The 23341-nt window shown below is 46.3% G+C and overlaps 2 long non-coding RNA genes across 3 annotated transcripts; one reads left to right on the top strand and one right to left on the bottom strand.

Moving 5' to 3' along the window:
- Window positions 1-322: 322 nt before the first annotated feature.
- Window positions 323-4068, top strand: LOC145516878 (uncharacterized). The gene is made up of 3 exons (XR_014061840.1): window positions 323-635; window positions 757-851; window positions 1491-4068. It is a non-coding gene; the product is annotated as an uncharacterized LOC145516878 (long non-coding RNA).
- A 1694-nt stretch (window positions 4069-5762) lies between these two features.
- LOC145516876 (uncharacterized) lies at window positions 5763-23215 on the bottom strand. 2 transcript variants are annotated; one of them, XR_014061830.1, is made up of 5 exons: window positions 22970-23215; window positions 19368-19522; window positions 10235-10380; window positions 8367-8560; window positions 5763-5946 (listed from the first exon to the last, which is right to left on the bottom strand). It is a non-coding gene; the product is annotated as an uncharacterized LOC145516876 (long non-coding RNA). The 2 variants fall into 2 exon arrangements; XR_014061831.1 differs by lacking the exon at window positions 5763-5946 and adding an exon at window positions 7293-7390.
- Window positions 23216-23341: the final 126 nt, after the last annotated feature.

The following is a 23341-nucleotide window of genomic DNA, read 5'->3' as shown; positions in this document are numbered from 1 at the left end:
CAAAGAACCCTCTGGAGGAAGTTAATAGAGGCTGTGTCCCTGCCACCAGGCATGGCCTCGTGCGAAACAGTTGGTCAGCCTTGCAACTGTTGCAAGTGGCCCCAAGCTCTCCTCCTTAACTGTATTCTCTTTCTTTAACTCCTTTGTCCTTTCTTGACTCCAAGCCCAGTTCATGCTGCTCCTCTGTGAAGCTTAGGTGCTCCTTGTCCTGGACCTTACTACATTTGGCATTAGTGCAACCTTTGCCATTGTTTGTTGACACGTCAATGAGTTAACAAATAAACTAAGTTCCCAGGTTCAAAAGATGCTGCCTGTCATGTACAGGAGACAAAACCCCAAACACCAGAATACAGAAGATGTGGCCACCCCTGTAATGTTCGCTGGGGCTCCAACTGTTCATGGCACCGTGGTTGGCACCATGGAGTGGCTGTGACTCTGATCAGGCTGCCAGAAGCTAAGAAGGCCATTCTATTTGACAAGTGTCAGGTCCTGGAGAGAGCAGGAAGAGTCAACTTTCTCTCTTTCCTCAGGGAACTGATAACTTATGTGTAAGTGTGTAGAGGGAATCTTGCAAGAAACTTCAGGAAAGGAAGAATCAAGCCCAACAAAGCCTTCAAAGAGAATAAGGGATAAAGGTGAGTTGGAGAATGCACCTTCATCTATAAAAAATGTGCACCAGCGATTCTTGTGTGCTGAATGTGTGTGAGGCTCCAAATTCTTAACACACTGTGTCTCATTTGATCCCCGTGAGCCCAGGTAGCATTTTGTTGATGAGGAAGCTGCATTTCGTTGATGAGAGGTGAGATGACTTAACTATGATCACTTCGAGGGGGACACAACCAGAAACCCAGGTGAGGAGGGGCTTAATTTCAGAGAGGAGAAGGACCCACCGTTGGCTGTTTGTACTTCCTCTTCTCCTTCTCCTTCTGCTTGGAAGTACCTGGTAGGGCCGATCAGAATTTTCAGTCTTGTGCTCTGGGCCTCTGCACTGCAGTTTCCTCCACCTACAATTGCCCTTCACGGCACTTTTCCTCTGGTGAAATTTTAGCCTTCTTTGAGAGGCCAGCTCCCATGTCCTGGCCCCAGTAGGGCCTCCTGCTCCTCCTCCTCCCCTTCCTGGAGCCCCTTCCTGGAGCCCTTCAGGCAGGGTCCAGCCTGCTGTAGTTCATGAGGTACATGTCTCTCCTAGGCCTGCCTCCCTGCAGGCTGCCCTCACTGAGGACAGACTAACTCTTTTTGGTCTTTCCAGGGCCCAATATAGGGCCTGGCGCATATGCTTGTTGAATAAGTGCAGGCAGAAAACCAACATTTTTTTGACTCATGTCAATGCATCAGTTTCAGAGCTTGTTCCTTTTTATCCCTCTAAATCCTCCCCTGAAGATTATGTGAAACTTAGCTGAGAACCACAAAAATGCTCATTCCTTTGACTTGTCTTTTGCACTATTTCCTTGGGAATTATCAGGGTTTTTTTTCCCCTCTTCTGGTTTTAGAAAAGGCAGAGGAACCGGAGATCAAATTGCCAACATCCGCTAGATCATCGAAAAAGCAAGAGAGTTCCAGAAAAACATCTATTTCTGCTCTATTGACTATACCAAAGCCTTTGACTGTATGGATCACAATAAACTGTGGAAAATTCTGAAAAAGATGGGAATACCAGACCATCTGACCTGTCTCTTGAGAAACCTGTATGCAGGTCAGGAAGCAACAGTTAGAACTGGTCATGGAACAACAGACTGGTTCCAAATAGGAAAAGGAGTACGTCAAGGCTGTATATTGTCACCCTGCTTATTTAACTTATATGCAGAGTACATCATGAGAAACGCTGGGCTGGAAGAAACACAAGCTGGAATCAAGATTGCCGGCAGAAATATCAATAACCTCCGATATGCAGATGACACCACCCTTATGGCAGAAAGTGAAGAAGAACTAAAGAGCCTCTTGATGAAAGTGAAAGAGGAGAGTGAAAAAGTTGGCTTAAAGCTCAACATTCAGAAAACTAAGATCATGGCATCTGGTCCCATCACTTCATGGGAAATAGATGGGGAAACAGTGCAAACAGTGTCAGACTTTATTTTTGGGGGCTCCAAAAATCACTGCTGATGGTGACTGCAGCCATGAAATTAAAAGACGCTTACTCCTTGGAAGGAAGGTTATGACCAACCTAGATAGCATATTTAAAAGCAGAGACATTACTTTGCCAACAAAGGTCCATCTAGTCAAGGCTATGGTTTTTCCAGTGGTCATGTATGGATGTGAGAGTAGGACGGTGAAGAAAGTGGAGCACCGAAGAATGGATGCTTTTGAACTGTGGAGTTGGAGAAGACTCTTGAGAGTCCCTTGGACTGCAAGAAGTTCCAACCAGTCCATCCTAAAGGAGATCAGTCCTGGGTGTTCATTGGAAGGACTGATGTTGAAGCTGAAACGCCAATACTTTGGCCACCTCATGTGAAGAGTTGACTCATTGGAAAAGACCCTGATGCTGGGAAGGATTTGGGGCAGGAGGGGAAGGGGACGACAGAGGATGAGATGGCTGGATGGCATCACCGACTCGATGGACATGGGTTTGGGTAAACTCCAGGAGTTGGTGATGGCCAGGGAGGCCTGGTGTGCTGCGATTCATGGGTCACAAAGAGTTGGACACGACTGAGCGACTGAACTGAACTGCACTAAAAAGATATTTTACACTTTGAGAATTAACAAAGAGAAAATTTCTTAAAATATCCATATATTACAAAATTTATCATCGCACCCCTTTTCAAATGCACATTTCAGTAGTGTTTAGTATGTTCACAATGTTGTGCAATATATAAGATGAACTTTTGCATTTTGCAAAACTGAAACTCTATACCCATTAAACAACTCCCCATTCCCTACTCCTCTCAGCCCCTGGAAACAACCATTACACGTGTCTCTATTAATTTGACTACTCTGGATACCTCATGTAAGTGAAATCATACCGTGTTTGTGTTTTTGTGACTGGCTTATTTCACTTAGCATAGTGTCTTCGAGGTTCATTCATGTCATGTCATAGCATATGTCAGAGTTCCCTTCATTTTAAAGACTGAATAATATTCCATTCAAATGTAGCTTTTAGTTTGTTTCTTTTTATTTAATTTTCAACTTTTCTATTGCTTTTCAGTCTCAGATTTTGCTATTACTTTCTAGTTTTACTGCATTGTGATTAGAGAATGTTATCTGTATTCATCTTACTTTGAAATGTACTGAGATTTTGTTCGTTTGTTTTCTTGGCCTGTCATGTGGTTGTTTGTTAATGATCAACAGGCACTAACAAGAATATATTCTAGGTTTTCAAGGTACGGAGCTTGATATCTTTTAATTTGATCTGCCTTATTAAGTTAACAAATCAAGTCCTCCATATCCTTCCTTATTGTGTGATTTATTGATTATGGACTAAGAGAGGTAAGTGAGAAGTTTCTACTATTACTATATTTCTGTCCAGGTCTCCAGGTACTTCCTCTTGTTTTTGCATTATAAATTCTGATACTTTATTTTTGCTGCATAAATATTTATGACAGATCTTCACTGTGGCTCTCAGCCTTTATCATTACAACATTTTCTCCTGTGGCTTGTTTTCTGATTTTCTGTGAATTCAGCTGTGTCTGATATTAATATCATAACCCTTTTTTGTTGTTGTTGTTACCTGTATTTGCACGTGTGATATTTGTTCTGTTTTCTATTTTTTCCTTCTCTTCTACTTTCAATCTGCCCGAGGAGCACTATTTTAGATGTGTCTCTTACACATGGCACTAGCTAGGTTTTATTTCGTGATTTCATGAGCTGTTTCTAAAGAGTGAGGTGATCAGGTGAAAGTTAAAGAAAGCTTTTAAAGCTCTTGACCCTCATGGCCAAATAATTTTTTCACTGGTTGGACTGCTTTGTCCTGCTGCCAGCATTTAGAAGCAAGCCATCTCCCCACATTGTCAGCATGACTATTACACTGCTGCTTAAATATTTAATAGGTGAAAATGGGACCTCATTGTTCTTTCATGCTTTTCTTGGCTTCATCTAATTCTACTTTAAGTAAATAAAGATGGAAGAAAAAAGAAATTAAAATGAAACATTTCTTTTCAGATATCTTCAGTGAGATTAAAATGGGTGGTGGTGTTTCTTATTCCAGATTTCCATGATATTGGACCAATCTTTCCACAGGCTCCTTGGCTCAGGCCTTGGATCTTCACAGGAGCAACTGTCCAGGTTTCTTTCTCATAGCCCTATACCATGCTTTCTTCCCTCTGAAGTGAATAGGCAAAATAAAAGAATAGGAAGATATTGGGTCTGAAGCTAGATTAAATAGATTTAAATCTCAGCTCCATCTCTGCTGTTTTCTAGCTGCGTGTTCTATGGCAGTTACTCAACCTCTCTGTACCTTGGTTTCCTGAGGTAATAATTCTCAAGGGTAACAATGACTATAATAATAAATATAGTAACACCTGTTGGGGTTGTTGTGCAGAATAGTTAATTTATGCAAAACACCCAGAAAGGATTGCTGTTGGCTCTTCCTCTGGGAAACACATGGTTTCCACTTCAACTATGGTGGTTTTGGTGGAAGCATTTCCTTCTTCCAAGACCCTGCTCTCTTAGCCATTGCATTTAGTCTTAGGCCAGGGGCAGGCTCCTCACATGAACAGAGCCAATCACAGTCCTTTCCTGGGAACTGAAATTGGGACATGAAAAAAGAAGCCTTTGGTGCCTTTCTGATAGGGAAACTCCTACGTGTTGAGACCCAGGCTCCTGGCCGTGTTTCCAGCCTGTGAAGGGAGCCCGGCTTTGAGAATGAGGCTAACTGACCAGTGGAGAAAAGTTGACATTAGAAGCGAAAAGAGATGGACATTATTGGAACCCTTAGTTTTGGCTGTCTCCAAAGGCACCTTATGAGCTAATAAATACCCATTTTCTCTAAGATTGCCCTCATTGAGTTTCTGTCACTTGCAATCAAAAGAGTTTGAGTACATTTCCTAAGGCACCTTAGGACAGTAGAGATTATGGGGTCTCCTGTCTGTCCACCTCTCTGAAAAGCCCTCCCTAAGACACACACACATACACACACACACACATTCATGCACACACACACTCACGGCAATCCCCAGCCTCTAGATATGAACTGGTGTTCCTTCCCCGCCTGTGCTGCCCACACAGACTTTAGCTTCTCTACACACACCAGAGACCACTGTGCTCACGCCCAGCCCAAGGAACTGCACTTGCTAAACAGGATGTTATCCCGGAAATCTGTGCCCTTCTCTGTACACCCCTTGTTCTTTTTTTCACTGCCCTATTCAGTAACTTCGCAAATATCTAATGAGCACCTGCCAAGAACCATGTCAGGCCTGGGGCCCCAGAGAGGCAGCAGACAGTTCCTGCTGTCAAGGAGCTGCAGGCTGTGGGGGCCATCAGGCTGTCAGGAGACAGCTCCAAGAGAGACGGCGGGGCGAGTGTGGAGCAGATGTTTCTGCCAAGTGCCGCGGGAGCTCAGAGGGGCCTCTGTCACGGGCTGCCAAAGACAGTCTGCTGAGACTCTGCTCTATCTGCCTCCAGCTTCTCCCCACCCCAGCCCACCCTGCCCACTGCCGCCAGAATGTCTCCCCCAATAGCTCAGTTCAGACTGCCTCTGCCCCCTTCCCAGGCCTGAGCCCACGAGCCTTAGCCTGGCAAGACCCTAATCCAGATATTACCTCAGCCTACTTTCTCAGCCATGTTGTTCCCTGGTCCTCATTCATGAAACTTACCCATGCCAGGCCACTCACCTTCATCACATATGTCTGTGTTTCCCCACCTCGGTGTTTCTGCTCGTCCTGCTCCCTCTGTCTCCCATCTCTGCAAGTCCCAGTTGTACACACCTTCCTAGGTGAGGGATGGTAAATGTGTGCCACATGCCTGCTCTGATCATCTGGCTGTGTTGCCATGTTGAGAAGGATTCTGTGGACATACCTGTTTTCAGTGAAAGAGTAAAGGATCAGGGACTTCCCTGGTGGTCCAGTGGCTAAGACACCAAACTCCCAATGCAGGGGGTCTGGGTTCCATCCCTGGTCAGGGAACTAGATCCCACATGCCACAACTAAGACCTGGCACAGTCAAATAAATAAATTTTTTTTAAAGAAAGAGTAAAGGATCAGTTGGCAAAATCAGCCATGGGCACCAAAATGGGTATGTGCTTGGGCTGGGGATTGGGGAGAGGTAGAGGGTTGGAGGAGAAGGCAATGGCACACCACTCCAGTCCTCTTGCCTGGAAAATCCCATGGATGGAGGAGCCTGGTAGGCTGCAGTCCATAGGGTCACGAAGAGTTGGACACAACTGAGCGACTTCACTTTCACTTTTCACTTTCATGCACTGGAGAAGGAAATGGCAACCCTCTCCAGTGTTCTTGCCTAGAGAATCCCAGGGACGGCAGAGCCTGGTGGACTGCCGTTTATGGGGTCGCACAGAGTCGGACACGACTAAAGCGACTTAGCAGCAGCAGCAGCAGAGGGTTGGAGGGCGTGGGTAGTGATGAACAGCACTCTTGGGGTGCGGGTGCACTTTGGTCCAGGTTGAGGTCTTATGGATTGCCCCATCCCCATGAAGACTTCCTTGCTCCTTCAAGTCAAATTAACCTCTTTCCCTCCTGAATTTTTATAGCCTTCTCCCTGTGCCTCAGTGAGAGCATAGATTGCTCCTACCTTTTTATGGTACCGCTGCTTTTTTTTTTTTCTATTTGAGGGGACAGATGGTACCCTATGGAGTATGGTACAAGGGAGAGATTCAAAACACACTAATCAAATGGATGGAAACCCGGTTGGTTCCACACGATGGAACCGTGTGGAATGCTAAGATAGATATACAAAGGGCCACAAGGGGCCCGTCCCGAGGGGCCAGCCTTCCCCATAGCCGTGGGCAGACCTGAGGCTTGTTATAGCTCCGTTCTGACTCCTGAACCAATTCTGCACTGCTGCTTCCGCCTGATCTGCTATCTTCCTGAGCATCTGTGACCACTGAGGTCTGAGCTCCCAGCTTCTCTTATTCATCCCTTGACTCAGTAAACCAGGGTTGATGCCTCCTCAGCATCCTTCTCCTCCTGTGCTTGCCGTTAGGGGCCCAGGGACGATGTCCTGCCTTCAGTCTGATCACAGGCTGGGAGAGAGTGGGGCAGAGGTGGTGGAAGGATGGAGACTCGAGTCACAGGATTCGAGGAGAAGTGATGTGGGCCCTAAGATAGGAGTGGAGAGGGTGCAGAGGAGGGATAATAGTGGCTTCTGGGGTGGGGTGGAGTGGGGGTGGAGGTTCTTGACACACCCACATCCACCAAATTTCCTCTTCCTCCACGCTCTGCAGCACGTCATGGCTGGGTTGCCTGATTCTCACTGCAAGCTCTGTGCCCCCCAGTTCCCAGGGGTCCTGTAAAGATGGAGTGAGGAAACATTTAAACAACCTCAGAGCCTCCTACCTCTCCCTGTCCCACACAAACACTCAGACCTCAGGAGCCCAGCCCTAACGGCCACTCCAGGCCTGAGAGCTTCCAGACACTCCTGGACTCTCTTGAATCTCCTTAGCTGCTGTTCACACCTGGGATTCTGGGCCCAGGTAACCATCTGGGCTCCTGAGCCACATGGGGGCCTGTCCTCAAATTATTCTCGGGGCTCCAGGATGACTAGCAGATTTGCTCAGGCTGCCCTATCCCTCTGTTGCTTGGGGACTCTGGTGCCACCCCAGGCACCTCCCTCACCCTTTTACCCACTCCCCTCCCTGCTTCCCACTCCACACACATGTTTCGGCTGGAGACCCAGCTGCAGAGCTGTGCAGCCCTGTTGGCAGGAGATGTGCTGGCTTGAGAGCTGCCTGGAGGGGAACGTGGCAGATCACATTTCTTCAGCTCGTGCCAAATATTATTCAGACGCAGCTTTTCAGACAGACACAAATTGCTCATCCAATAAACACAGAAGGGCTAATCCCAAGACATTTATCAGAGTGGGGAAAGATGAGAGAAAAGGGAGACACAAGAGGCCTTTGAGAGCTGGCCTGGTGTGGCTGTCCTGAGGGGAGGTGGGGAGACCTGCAGGCACTCCCAGGGTTTTCTCCTTAGAGGACCTGAAATCCAGCACCAGGGCATTGGGGTTTGCTTTCACTGTGACACATAAAGCCAGCGTTGGTGTGTATACTTCCCAGCGTTGAACAGAGTGGAGGAAATGAACGCAGGCCAGGGTGGCTCTGTGGGCATTCGGCCCCCACCTCCAGTTGTCAGTGGTCGTGAGGATTAGCCGTCTGCAGGGACTCTGTCACTTCTCAACCATGCACACATAGTAAGCCCTCAAGGCATGCTGTGATTGTTGGCAAAGTTGTCAGGAGAGGACACTCCTGGATTGGAATTTCTTACTTCTGGCTGACAGGCGTGAGAGCACAGCTGCTGAGAAACAGGTTGATGGACTCGGCCGACCACGATGGCGGTGGACTGGAGACACAGGGGACCTCCGTCAGTACCAGAGGGCTGGCCAATCCTTTGAGGTCCTTTGCTCATCCCTTTCTGCTGCGCCTTCCAAAGGGCGCCTTGAGTGTTCTTCTTTAGGGATTCTGCCCAGAAATGAAAGAAAGCAGGCCCTCCTCTGATGCCCCATCTTGGAACTCAGGGAGAAGAGGCCCAGGTGAAGTCTCTAGAGACAGCCTGGGTCCTCCCACAGTCTGTACCATGCCACTGGGACTCTGATGTGTGCCCAGGGAGAGGTGGGCATGTGCCCATTGGAGGGAGGAGGCACTAACTAGATCAAAGTGAGGGCATGGAAATAATTGCCAGCATTTATATAGTTGGGCACTGTTCTTACTTTTTTCATAACACCATGGCACAGTAGATGTACTATTATTGATACCATTTTTCTAGTGAGGCACTGAGAGGTTAGCTAGCTTGTCTAAGCTCACCCAGTTCGTGAATGAGAGGCTTTAGAATCTGTGCTCTTAACTCGCCATACTGCCTACAGGTCTAGGGAGAGAGGTGGTGATTTTCAGAAATCAGCTTTAGAAATGCCAGTTGCGTGGGAGTACTTAGGAGAGTAGGATTTGGAGGCTAGAATCCCCAGACCTGGGATGGTGCCTCTGAGGCCCAATGTTAATGCAGGTTTCCACTGAGAACCTGGGGGGTCTATAATTAGGCTGATTAACCCTCCTAGTTTTCCAAGAACTGAGAGGGGTCTTGGGATGTTGATTTTCACTTTTAAAACTGGAATGGCGATTCAGTGCTAAAGAATCCACCCGCCAAAGCAGGAGACCTGGGTTCAATCCCTGGGTCAAGAAGACCCCCTGGAGGAGAAAATGGCAACCCACTCCAGTATTCTTGCCGGGAGAATCCCATGCACAGAGAAGCCTGGTGGGCTATAGTCCATGGGGTCACAAAGAGTCAGATATGACTTAGCAACAGACTTTCATGTTCATGGGCAAGTAGGGGTAAGTTGACCATCCTGCCTGTAACATAAGGGCTGGTCTTGGATTGCTGTCAACAACTTCAGGTCCAACCTGCAGGCCACCTTCCTCCTCACATTCCAAGGCTAGAGAATAAGGGTGGTGTTCTGACTGGGAAAGAGCAGCAGAATAACAACCAGCTGGCAGCAGCTCTTCCCAGACACTTAGGAGGTGCTGTGCTGTGCTTAGTTGTTCAGTGGTGTCCAACTCTTTGAGACCGCATGGACTATAACCCACTAGGCTCCTCTGTCCATGTGGATTCTCCAGGCAAGAATTCTGGAGTGGGTTGCCATGCCCTCCTCCAGGGGATCGTCCCAACCCAGGGATCGAACCCAGGTCTCTTGAATTGCAGGCAGCTTCTTTACCATCTGAGCCACCAGGTAAGCCCAAACTTAGGAAGTTCAGACTGTAATAACAGGCAGCAATAAAGCAGGGACACCTCAGCCCTCAGAGCTTAGTGGGAACAGGTGTCTTCTGGAAAGGCCAGTCTTACACAATTAGGAAGACTGGGAAATTCCCAGCGGAGGACTGGCAGGCAGCCCGGGTGGCTCTCAAGGAAGCCCAGGGAAGACCCCGCCCACCTGGCCCATCAGGAGCAAGTTTCTATTCTGGTTCCTGAAACTTCATTCCTGCCAGGAATGGTCTCTCCTCTACTCACCTGCCCAGTGACCCACATTGACCTGTGTGCCTAAGGTAAGCATCCCTTACCCTTCTCCCTAATTTTGTCTCTGCTTGGTACATGACCCATTTGTCAGTCTCTTTGATTGTAAAGTCTGAACTTCACTCATGCAATACCTGGAAGATTCCAAGAGAAGGAGAATGGCACAGAATCCATGGGTAGAAATGCTGTTGGGTCTTGGGAGGGACAAGAATGGGGCAAGAAGCCTCAGGAATGTAGGCAGTGCTCGCTCTTCACTTCTGGGCCCACTTCTCTTTGTGGTCTGTAAAATGGAAGACATTGCAAGAGTTCATCCAGCTGCTCAAAATAAATTTGTTTCCTGCCCAAATGAAGTCAATCCAAGACACTGAGAGAACTTCCAAGTGAGATTGCACAATCCCTGTTAGAGGTTTTTAGAGGACGACTGCAATAGGAAGAAGTTTGGAACATTGGTCATGTGCAAATGATTTTCCAGTTTTGAAAAAGGAGGGGTGGTGGTCGGTTTCTGTTACTTCAAACAGATCTAAGGGGGAAAAGGGAGGGGGGATTTGCCAGTTCACATTACTGATGAGTCCAGGGCAGTCTGATACGGCCATGGCAGGGCACACTCCCACCTCCTTTTCGGCTTCTCAGGCAGGCTCTTCCCATGTGGTAGTTTTAGGGGGTTGAATAGTGTACCTCCCAAATTCATGTCTACCCAAAACCTCAGAAAAGATTTTTTTAAATAAATAATTTTATTTATTCATTTATTCTTGGCTGTGCTGGGTCTTTAACAAAGAGTGGCTGTGTCGGCTTTTCTCTAGTTGAGGTGAGTCGGGGCTACACTCTAGTTGCAGTGTGCAGGCTTCTCATGGCGATGGATTCTCCTGTGGAGAACAAGCTTTAGGAATGCGGGCTTCAGTAATTGTGGCTCATGGGCTTAGCTGCTCTAAGGCATGTGGAACCTTCCCAGATCAGGGATTGAACCTGTGTCTCCTGCATTGACAGGCGAATTCTTTATCACTGAGCTACTCAGGAAGCCCTCAGAAAAGATCTTTTTGGAAATAGGGTCTTTACAGAAGCAATTGGTTAAGGCAAGATGAGGTCATACTGGATTAAGGTTGGGCCCCTTTTTCTAGTGATTGGTGCCCCAATCAGAAGAGAATACATCTGCAGAAGAGAGAGATACACACAGAGAAGGCCATGTGGTAACAGAGGCAGAGTGGAGGGACACAACTAGACGCCAAGGAAGGTCAAGGTTGCTGGAAGCCACTGAAGGTAGAGAAGCAAGGAAGGATATTCCCTAGAGCCTCTGAAAATGCTAGGGAAACATCCTGTGTTTGGACTGCTAGCTTTTAGAACTATGAGAGAGGAAATTTCTATTGTTTTCAGTTGCCAAGCGTGTGGCAATTTGTCACAGGAGTCCTAGAAAACTAATACAATACCCTTGACAACTCCGGGCTGGCCACCCTAGAGGAAAGGAAGAGGCTTTTTCTCAACATTTACCAAAATTCTGGCGAGGAAGGGACCTTTGCTTCCTGAACGAATCACTGCGACTGGAGGGAAACAGCACTCTGTTTGGGCTGATATGAATTTCCCGTTCATTGAGGGGACTGTGGTGAGGTTAGACTATTCCAACCACGTGGGGAAGAGTGGACATCTTTTACCAGAATGAGGAATGAATACAAGGAAGACAAAATTAACACCTGTCCATTACAGGAAGGAAAAGTTGATTCTGCAAATTATGCTCTCATCTAAGAACAGATTTTTTAAAACTAATTTTATTTATTTGACTATGCTGGGTCTTTGTTGCTGCATGGGCTTTTTCTCTAATTGTGGTGAGTGGGGGCTACTCTCCAGTTGTGGAGCTTGGGCTTCTCATTTTGGTGGTTTCCCTTGTTGCAGAGAACTGGCTCTAGAGCACAAGGGCTTCAGTAGTTGAGTTGTGGCATGTGGGGTCAGTAATTGCAGCTCCCAGGCTTTAGGGCAGCAGGCTCAGTAGTTGTGGTGCATGGGCTTAGTTGCTCCACACATGTGGCATCTTCCTGGACCAGGGATTGAACTTGTGTCTCCTGCATTGGCAAGCAGATTCTTTACCACTGAGCCACCAGAGAAGCCTAGATGATAGTACAATTAAGAGGAAAAGTAATCTGCTAAATCACTGGAGTGAACCTATGTCATTACATTTGTTCATTTAGCATGCAAACCCCTATCTTATTTTGGAGGAATTTTCTAACAATACCATTATAGTATTGTGCTCAGTCATGTCTGACTTTTTGCGACCCCACGGACTGTAGTCCACCAGGCTACTCTGTTCATGGGGATTCTCCAGGCAATAATACTGGAGTAGGTTGCAATGCCCTCCTCCAGGGGATCTTCCCAACCCAGGGATCGAACCAGGGTCTCCCGCATTGCAGGCAGATTCTTTACTGTCTGAGCCACCAGGGAAGCTGCCCTGGCTCCCATAGAAGCATAAAGGGAAAGACTTTCCTTTTTACTTCCTTGCAGCCAGGGGTCAACCATGTGAATTGGACTCAGCTATTCCCACCAGGGACTTTTAATTTTTAGGAGGTGAATTTAAGAGGTGGATGTAGTGTAGGAAGTAGTCATGACAACAGCAGCAGCAGCTTGACCCATCCTGAGGTGGTGATGCTCAGTGTTTACCGGCAGTAATGGCTATGGCAGAGCAGTGGTATAATTGATTATCTATGCAGTCAAAAACACTGATTGGTACAAAGACTGTATTTAAAAAGTTCCAAGTCAACTTGTAGGGGGTGTTTCCACTGTTCCAGGGTTCTGTCTTCAGCCCTGTCTCTAACGGATATCAAAGTGAAAGTTGTATTAGAAAGCATTGGTGAAAGTGTGGTATATGGGACTATGGGGGTGAGTGATAGTCCTGCTCTCTTTTGTTCTTGAGACCCCAGCTGGAATGTTGAATTCAGATGCAGGTGCTGTTCTTTTATGGAGGAAAGTGACAGGCTAGAGTCTGGTTAAAGAAGAATGATCAGGACGGGGAAGGAACTCAACCATGAAGCATGAAGAACAGTAGAAATGACAGATATGAGTCAGCCTAGAGAGGAACTGCCTTTATATTGGGAGAAGGCATATGTCTGACCTTTTAAATCTTTTTTTACTTTCTATTAAGCGAAAGAAGATTCAGTTTATTCTCTGTGGCTCCATGGAACATAGCTGGCATCACTGCTACTAGTGAGTTTCAGCTTAACATGAGAACGGTTTAGTTGTTGGGTCTGTGATATCCACAGTGGAACAGGCTGGCTCATAATATAATGGGCTCCCTGACACTGGAGGTGTGCACAAAAAACTGGATGAACTCTCAAGAGTGTATTGTGTGAGAAAATCCTATTGTGTGTGGATGAAGGAAGAGCTGGTGTCTTTCCAGTTCTGAAATCTGACCAAGTCCATAGGCCAGGTTGGGAAGGGCAGGAAGCTGGAGGTAGGGAGATCAGGGGAAATGCAAATTGTGCACTGTTATTTAAAAAAAAAAAAAGGAATGGAGGATTGCATTATTCTCAGTTCTTTACCACTCCCTGTATTTCTCTAGAGATAGAATACATTTTCCTGTCCTGCTAATGTTGGGTTGGCCAAGTGATTTGCTTTGGCTCACAGTGTGAGTAGAAGCAACCATTCCAAACATAGTCTCAAAGGGGCATTGGATTTATTTGCTCACTCATCTTGTGCTTTTGCCATTACCCTGTGAAAAAACATGCCCTTGGTAGGTAACACAGAATAGAGACTCATGGAGTAGACTTACCTAGCCAACCAACAGATCTCCAGCCTTAAGCAGAGCTGACCTAACCAACCCATGGACACTTGAGAGAGAAATACATGCTTTATTGTGAAAAGTAGAAGTGAAAGTTGCTCAGTCGTGTCTGACTCTTTGCGACCCCATGGACTATAAAGTCCATGGAATGCTCCAGGCCAGAATACTGGAGTGGGTAGCCGTTCCCTTCTCCAGGGGATCTTCCCGACCCAGGGATCGAACCCAGGTCTCCCACACTGCAGGTGGATTCTTCACCAGCTGAGCCACCTATAGCACTTAGATTTGTTGGTTATTTGCTATGTAGCATTATTATGGCATTAAGACAGATAGGATATTCCAACAGACCTTCAGATTCAGCATTGAGAGCAGTTCCCAGGCTTCTGCTGGCCCTTCCAGGGTATAAGAAAGTAGCACTTGAGGAAAGAACTCATCCCAACAGACTGTGGACACATTCTTTTCTGGGTATAGATCCTGCTGGGAATGGATGGCCAAGGTCACTTCATGGGGCACAGACCCAGCATTAGGGGCACTTTGTGGGTTTGGGGGAAAGAATGTGAGGAGGAAGCCAACCTCACTTCAGGTCATGGGAAGAGGCACAGCTGGGCACTCAAAACAAGTGTGGATGGGAGTACCATCCTGAGAAACAGTTTGTTTATGTTATAATGACACAAATTCTTTACCACATCTCTCATCAAGAGGTGAAGTCTACTTCCCCTCCTCTTGAATCTGGGCTGGCTCTGTGATTTGTTCTCACCAATAGAATGTAGTGCATGTGTCACTGAATAACTTCCAATACTTGACCTTAAGAGATCTTCCACTTCCTCCTATGTATTTGAGATAGTCCTTCTTAGAGTCTAGTGGCCATGCTGTAAGGAAGCCCAAGCAGTCATGTGGAAAAGCCCCATGAAGGAAAACTGAAACTTTTGGCTAACAGTTGCAACTAAACTCCCAGACAGCAACCAGCACCAACTTTTAGCCATGTGAATGAGGCCATACGCCAGCCAACACTGTATAAAGCAGAAAACCACCTAGTTTTTCTAAGAAATCCCAATCCCAAACTGCAAAAACAGTTTACTCAAAGTAAACTAAAACCTAGAGGGAGGATTAATTCTAGGACACTCCCAGTAATGTTTGGTTTCAAGGTCAAGGAATTCTAGGACACTCCCAGTAATGTTTGGTTTCAAGGTCAAGGAATGACTGTATAACTCTTGACAGTAAAATCTCATAAAGATTTTAAGCAGTGCCTTATGGACTTCTCATGTAGATGAAAGTGCTTCTAAGAATCTTAAGGATTTGTCCGACGGTACCCTGACTCACAAAAGAAGAGAGGAACTTGTGTTGAGACTTGGGGATGTTGTTTTTGTCGAATGGAGTGAAATTCAATAAGGTTCATGGGAAATACACAAAATTTTTGTTTATTTTCTCGTCACCTAACAGAATTGTACCAGCATAAGTACCACTAGCTTGGACTAAAATAGACAAAGACAGTTCAAAATGAAATGAGGGCACTGGACACCCACTGAAGCAGCCTGAACAAATTACTCTGCTGCAAACCAAGGGAAAGGAGGAATGACCCAGAGGATGGAGCCAAGAACCCAGAGGGTGAAGAACCACAGAGAATCATATTCCCGGACTCTGGAGCAGGGGGAAATTGTGACATTTGCACCACAGAATCCTAGATTTCCTAAAGTCTTAAGGACTGCTATGTTTATCACCCCCTTTTTAAGTGGGAGTTTCTATTATGATTTTCCTCTCCCTGTCTTCCCATTATATGTTGGATATGAGGGAAACAGATAACTTACAGAAAAGTTGCAAGTTTAGTACAAATGCTGTTTTGGGCAATTTGAGAGTAAATTTCTGATACGATGCCACATTACCCTGAAATCTTACGTGCATATTTCCAACATAAGTTGTTGTTGTTGTTCAGTTGCTCCTTGCGACCCCATGGACTGCAGCACACCAGGCTTCTCTGTCCTTCATTATCTCCAATATGACTGCTGCTGCTGCTGCTAAGTCGCTTCAGTCGTGCCTGACTCTGTGCGACCCTATGGACAGCAGCCCACCAGGCTCCTCTGTCCACGGGATTCTCTAGGCAAGAATACTGGAGTGGGTTGCCATTTCCTTCTTCAATCTTAAGGTCAGGTGTCCGGAACCCTAGCCTCTCTCCAAAATCCCGCCCCAAACCGCATTTTATTTTAGATTAGGTTGGAACTAGATGAAGCGGTAAAGACATAACTACAATAATCAAAATCAAGAAATTAATATTATGTATTACTATTATCTTACCTTTAGTCCTCAGTCAGGTTTCACTGGTTGTCCCCAAAATATTCTTTATGGCAGAAGGAGCCACTCCAGAATCATGGTAATGCATTTGGTTTCCATTTCTTTTTAGTTTCCTTCAATGGGGAATAGTTCTGCATCTTTCCTTGATGATCATGACCGTGACAATTTTTTTAGGATTTCAGCATGGTTATTTTGTAGAATGTTTCATAACTTGGATTTCTCTAATGTTTCCCATCGAAATTACAAGTGTTTTGTAGGAGAGGTACTTTGAAGTTATGTAAATATATCATTAAAGTTTCTTTATCCTAATTAAGCTTAAAAGCTTCTGCACAGCAAAGGAAACTATAAACAAGATGAACAGACAACTCACAGAATGGGAGAAAATATTTGCAAGCGAAGCAACTGACAAGGGATTAATCTCCAAAAATATGTAAGCAGCTCATGTAACTCTATGTCAGAAAAACAAAGAACCCAAATGAGCAGAAGACCTAAATAAACTTTTCTCCAAAGAAGACATACATATGGCCAAAAAGCACATGAAAAGATGCTCAATATCACTAATTATCAGAGAAACGCAAATCAAAACTACAATAAGGTATCACCCCATACCAGTCAGAATGGCCTCATTAAAAAGTCTACAAACAGGAAATGCTGAAGAAGAGATGGAGAAAGAGGAATCCTCCTATACTGCTGGTGGGGATGTAAACTTGTACAACCACTATGGAGAACAGTATGGAGGTTCCTTAAGAAACTAAAAGTAGAACTGCCATATGGTCCAACAATCCCACTCCTGGGCATACACTCTGAGAAAAACATAAGCTGAAAAGATTCATGCACCCCAATGTTCACTGCAGCACTGTTTACAATAGCCAAGACCTGGAAGCAATCTAAATGTCCATCAACAGAGAAATGGATAAAGAAGATGTGGTTCATATATACGTTGCGATACTACTCAGCAACAAAAAAGAACAAAATAATGCCATTTGCAACAACATGGATGGACCTAGAGATTATCATATTAAGTTAAGTAAGTCAGACAGAAAAAGACAAACATATCACTCATATATGAAATCTAATTAAAAATGATATAAATGAACTTATTCACAAAACAGAAACAGAGTTCCAGATATTGAAAACAAACTTATGGTTAACCAAAGGGAAACACTGCAGGGAGGTGGGGGTTTTAAATCAGGAGCTTGGGTTCTTTTTTACCTTCTGGCATAAGATCTTCCAGGCACATCTTGTAATATCCCTGAAATCAGTCTTTCCTCCTAGAATACCTAGATCCTTTTATTGGAGAATGGTATTTAGAAACTAAGATTTGGGTGCTAGGTTGCTTCCTTGGTGGCTCAGACAGTAAAGAATCTGCCTGCAATGTGGGAGACCCGGGTTCGATCCCTGGGTCAGGAAGATCCCCCGGAGAAGGAAATGGCAACCAACTGCAGTATTCTTGCCTGGGAAGTCCCATGGACAGAGGAGCCTGGCGGGCTATAGTTCATGGGGTTACAAAGAGTTGGACAGGACTGAGCGACTAACTTTTGGGAAGCTTCTGCCCTCAAGACTTCCCCCAGGTATTCACTCATATTTACATATAAACACACAGCTATATTTATTTTATTATCTATGTATTGAAACTATGAATTCACAGCAATTTCCCCAATTCCAGTGAAGTATTAGAGTTCATTTCGGTTTTCTACTTGTCTATACTTGTAACTCCCTTCTCTGGCAGTCAGAAACTTGGGTGACTCTCTTTACCTATATACAGTTACTTTTAATCAGTCTCCCTGTATTTGACAATCTCCTCACCCCAATGGGACTCCAACTCCCTGCAGTGGGCTGACCTACTTCACAGAAATCCCCCAATACTCCATGGGTGCCCTCTTTACTCTGCTTAGGCTTTGATATCCTGTGCTGGGCTGCCACTCCCCTGCCCTCACTCCGTTTCCTTGTTCACCTGGGCTCTGACACACCTATGACATTTGGACTCCTACCTTGTTCATCCCTGCCTAATGGCCTTTGGACTCAATTATTCAGTATCAGGAAGAGGAAGAAGGCAATTTGTTTTATAGTTCATATATCGCTAAACCTGAGGAACCATACTTAATATAGATGATACAATTCTGGACTTGAACCTGAAGTTATAATGGGATGAACCTTTGGAGAATTTGGGGTGGGGGAGATTAATGTATTTTACATGGGAGAGGAATTGAAATAATTTGTGGTCTCTGGGCAAACTTCAGTTGATTAAAAAGGATAGCTGCCAATTCTTTACCCCTCCTCTCATCAAGTGGTAGAGTCTATTTTCACTCCCCTTGAATCTGAATTGCAGTGTAATTTATCTAAAATGCTCACACGGACTTCCCTGGTGGCACAGTGGATAGGAATCCACCTGCCAGTGCAGGAGACACTTCTCCCTGGCCGGAGAAGATCCCACATGCTGCAAAGCAACAAAGCCCAGGCAGCCACAACTACGAGCCTGCACTCTTGGGCCCGAAAGCCACAAATACTGAGCCTGTGTGTCACAACTAAGGAAACCCATGTGTCCTAGAGCTGCAACTACTGAAGCCTGCATGCCTAGAGCCTGTGCTTCACAAGAGAAGCCACCGTAGTGAGAAGCCTGCGCAGCTCAATAAAGAGTAGTCCCTGCTCACTGCAACGAGAAAGCATGTGTGAAGCAACGAAGACCCGGCATAGCCAAAAATAAATATATAAAATGAGAATAAAGAAAGAAAATGCCCACAGACCTGACGCTTAAGGCTAGGCCCTCTGGGATGTGCATCTTCTCCACTTGTTCTTGAAATGCTCATTGCAGGAACACACAGTCCAGTTTGTGAGAAAAAAGTAGCCACGTGAGCGGCCCTTATGGAGAGGCCCACGTGAAGAACCGAGACTCCTGATCCATGACCAATTCTGACCCAACCCCCAACCAGTGCCAGCTGCCAGCCATTGTGAATGACACCATTTTGGAACTTCCAATTGTGCCACTGCCTCAGCTGACACCACGTGAAGCAGAACTGCTAGTTTACCCACAAAACTGTGAGAAAGAAATGGTTATTTTAAGATACTAACCTTTGAGGTGGTGTGTTATACAGAAATAAATAACTGAAATAACTATCTACCATGTGTCAGGCACTATTCTATGCTCTTCTCATCTACTAGGGTGAAAAAGATGTAAAATGACAGGTGCAATGAGGCTACTATAAAAGGGCAGAGGAAATGTCACTAACCAGTTGAAGGCAATCTGGGGGGAGAAGCAGTCAGCTGGGTTGTTCTGGGAAGATCAGCATTGGATGGGCAAACACCAAACCCAAATTCCAGCTTTTGTCCAATCAGCACTGCAGCTTCCTCCTTCTGGTATCTCTTCGTGGTATTAATTTTTCATCTGACAAAGTCAAGAGGGAAAAGAACTGAAGAAGGTTATCTTGGGTCTGTTTCTGTCTCTAACTCCAGGTCAGGTTTAGACAGCTGGGCAATGTTGTCCTGGGTGGCTTCTGACTTTCTGGACCTTTCTGAAGTAAGAAACTGACCAATTCTAGGTACCTTGGGATGGGGGAGCTGTTGAGGCTCTGTCAAGCCTCAGTGGACTCTGCATGTTCCCGAGATGGACAGTAAGCAAGTGTGGTTCCTTTTTCTGCCTTCTGGCCACAGAGAGGGTCTTTGGGTAGGTCTGTGACCCCTAACCTCCCCTTGATTCTCTCTCTTGGTCATTTTCTGGACAGATAGAAGATACACCTCCATTTTCCTCTCTTCATCTTTTTCAGAAAGGGGACTATTCTGACCCATCTTCACTCAATAGCCAGGCATTTTTCTCTAGGCATAGACAGTTGGGGCCAGCTTTACCCTTATCAGTTCCCTGGTGAACAACTCTTGACTTCTGTGTTCGAAATACAATAGTTCCTCCCCTCTCCCGTTCCCACATTATCAAGATGATCATAAGCATTCATTAATAACATTTGTAAAATATGTAAAATATTTAATATACTTAGTAGTAGTTTTAGCCACCAAGTTGTGTCTCCTTGCGACCGAATGCACTATAGACTGCTAGGGTCCTCTGTCCATGGGAATCTACAGGCAAGAATACTGGAGTGGGTTGTTGTTACATTCTCCAGGGGATCTTCCCAACCCAGGGGTTGAACCCGGGTCTCCTGTGCTGCAGACCGATTCTTTACCGTCTGAGCTACAGGGAAGTATACTTACATATATGTAAAATAATACATTTAAAAAATATTCTAGGTATTTTAACAAATGTCTATTCAGTGCCAACTATGTCTGTGGTCCAGTTCTAGGAGCTGAGGATATAGTAGTAAACAAGAGAGAAAGTTCCTGCACTCAGGTATCTGATCTTCTAATGAGAGAGAGAGACAACAATAAATTAAATGTTTAATTTTGGGTAGTGATAACTACTCTGAAAAAAATCAAGCAGGTTAAGCAGATGTGGGTTGGGGGAACTATTCTACATAGGTTAGTCTGAGAAGCCCTCTCTCATAAGGTAACATTTGAGAGATCTGAATGTAAAATAAGGCTAAGTACTGGGCTTCCCTGGTGGCTCAGTGGTAAAGAATCCACCTGCCAATGCAGGAGATGTAGGAGATGCAGGTTCGATTCCTTGGTGGGGAAGATCCCCTGGAGAAGGAAATGGCAACTCACTCCAGTATCTTTGCCTGGAAAATCCCATGGACACAGGAGCCTGGCAGGCAGCAGTCCATGGAGTGGAAAAGAGGTGGACACGACTGATTGACTGAGCACAGGAGGCATTTCATAGGTGTTTCAGGCTAAGTGAACATCAAATACAAACATCCTGAGACAGGAAGAAATAGGATAAGTTCAAGGAATAGCAGCAATTAGGTTAGTGTGGCTAAAGCAGGTAGAGCATGGGAGGATGATAGCAGAAGAGAGTGATAGAGGAATAGAGATAGAAATCAGATAAGACAGGGCTTCTACAGATGTGGAGTTTTTTCTAAATACATATTTTTTTCTAAATATGTGTCTGACTCTTTGTGACCCTATGCTATGGACTGCAGCCCACCAGGCTCCTCTGTCCATGGGATTCTCTAGGCAAGAATACTGAAGTGGGTTGCCATTTCCTCTTACAGGGAATCTTCCTGACCCAAGGATTGCACCCGCGTCTCCTGCCTCTTCTGGATTTACAGGCAGATTTTTTTTTTTACCACTGGGCCACCTGGGAAGCCCTTTTTCTAAATAAAGTGGCATGAATTGATTTATGATTACAGTGATCTCCCTACATGCTTGGAGAATACATTGGGGAAGGGGCATGGTGAAGGTAGAAGCAGGGTGACCAATTAGGAGTCTAGTTTATAATCCAGGACACCATGATGGTGGCTTGGTCTAGGATGGTTATAGCAGAGTTAGAAAGTGGTTGATTCTGATAATTTGAAGGTAGCACTGACAAGACTTGCTGAGGGACTGGAAATGGCCTTTAAGAATAAAAAAAGCACATCAAAGACAACTTTTAGGTTTGGGGCTTGGGGCTTGGGGAAATGGATGAACAACAGTGAGATGAACAGTAGAGAACACCATTCTCTGAGGTGAGTAAGAATGGAGTGGAGTGTAGGGAGTAGGTTGTTGGGGGCAGAATGTGTTGAGTTTGAGATGCCAGTAGGAGAGGCAGTTGAATATGAATTGGTTGGTCAGGGCTGGAGATAGAAAATTTTGCAGTCATCAGCATGCAGATATTGTAAATCACCCCTAGGGAGTGTACACAGAAAAGAGCATCCTGGACTATGGGCTGGGGCCTTCAACAACCAGGAAAGAGAAGCCCACGAAAGAGACAGAGTCGCAGCCAGTGAAGTGAGGAAAGCGTGGTGTCCAGAAAGCCAAGTGAAGAAAGTAGATTCTGTGTGATCACAATCACATGTCAACTCCTGAGCCTCAATTTTCTCATCTGTGAAGTGGCAAGAGTAACAATTGCCTACTTCATGGTGTTAAGATTGAGGCAACGAACGTAAAGCAGTTACACTTGCGTCTGACTGGCTGTAGGAAACTCAGTGTGTGGTAGCACTTTAGAGCAGGCTGTCACAGCCCCTCAGCTGCCGCATCCATCAAAGTGATAGCACCTCCATGAGTCCTTCTCAGGAATGAGGTGCCTGCCCACTGGGGCAATCAGGTGGGCCCGGGTCAAATCTGAAGCAAGCGACTTCAGTGCCTAAATCTCTCACCCAGACAGCTTCCAGCCCTTATCTGCAAATCAACAAGTGGGAAATAATGGTTTTAGAGCCAGAATTCTGCCTCTGCCTCTCACCAGCTGAGCAAGAGTCTTAAATTTCTTGAGCCTTGAACTCTATCTGTAAAATGTAAACAATCCCCTACTTCATGGCATTGAGTCCAGGTCCGTGCATACTGTAAATAAAGCCAGCTGCTCTCCCTTTGCATGGCAGCGTAGGAGTTACTTGGGGTCCTCGACATCCTCCCACGCAACGCATGGTGTGGGATGCGCTAGAACAGGCACCCACACACTCCCAATCCGAGCTGGGTGGGTCTCCGAGATCCCCTAGCCTGGGCTGTCAGAGAGTGAGTCCAGAGAAGCAGAGACTCGTCCACTTTCTTTTCTGCAGCATGCCAGGTGAGCCACGCCTCCTTGCTGGGCCCCCCACCTTCCCAGTTTGGTAGAGGGACCTAGCTCTGCCCAGGGAGGGGGTTCGAACCTCCCAGAGAATCCTTCTTCCGCTGTCCTACCTCCCTCTGGGCGTCGAATCCGTTTCCAGGGCAACCTTTCTCCGCCCCTCTTCCTGACCGCCCCCCAGGTCTACCGAGGTCCCCCGTTCTGGAAAGCTGCCGCGGCCCCAACCACTCCAGACAACCACCAGCCTACCCTCTTCTCCCTCTTCTCTGACGCCGCGCCGCAGGCCCAGGCGCGTACCCCTGCTCTTTAGCTCCGCAGGAAGTGGCGGCGCCTCTCGGGCGCAGCTCGGAGGGAGAGGAGGAGGAAGCGAGGCTTAGTAGGGACCGAATCCTCACGGTGCGGGCTTGAGAGGAAGGCAGCGTGGGAACCCAAGAGCGCAACGTGCAGCCTGCGTGCTGCCAACCGCCTCCCGGAACGGCTCCGCCCCGGTAGCCCACCCTCCACAGGCCCCGCCCCTTAGCTCGACCCCGCCCCTCATCTCTCGGCCCCGCCCCAGGCGGCCCCGCCCTCCAGCTACAGTCCTGAAAACTCAGCTTCCACCGGGGCCCTGCCCCCGCCCCG

The sequence above is a fragment of the Giraffa tippelskirchi genome, chromosome 1, assembly GCF_054371585.1.
Source record: "Giraffa tippelskirchi isolate mGirTip1 chromosome 1, T2T-mGirTip1v1.2.pri, whole genome shotgun sequence".
Classification (NCBI taxonomy): Eukaryota; Metazoa; Chordata; class Mammalia; order Artiodactyla; family Giraffidae; genus Giraffa; species Giraffa tippelskirchi.
The sequence above is the reverse complement of the archived record's forward strand: the minus strand, read 5'-3'. Positions and strand labels throughout refer to the sequence as shown.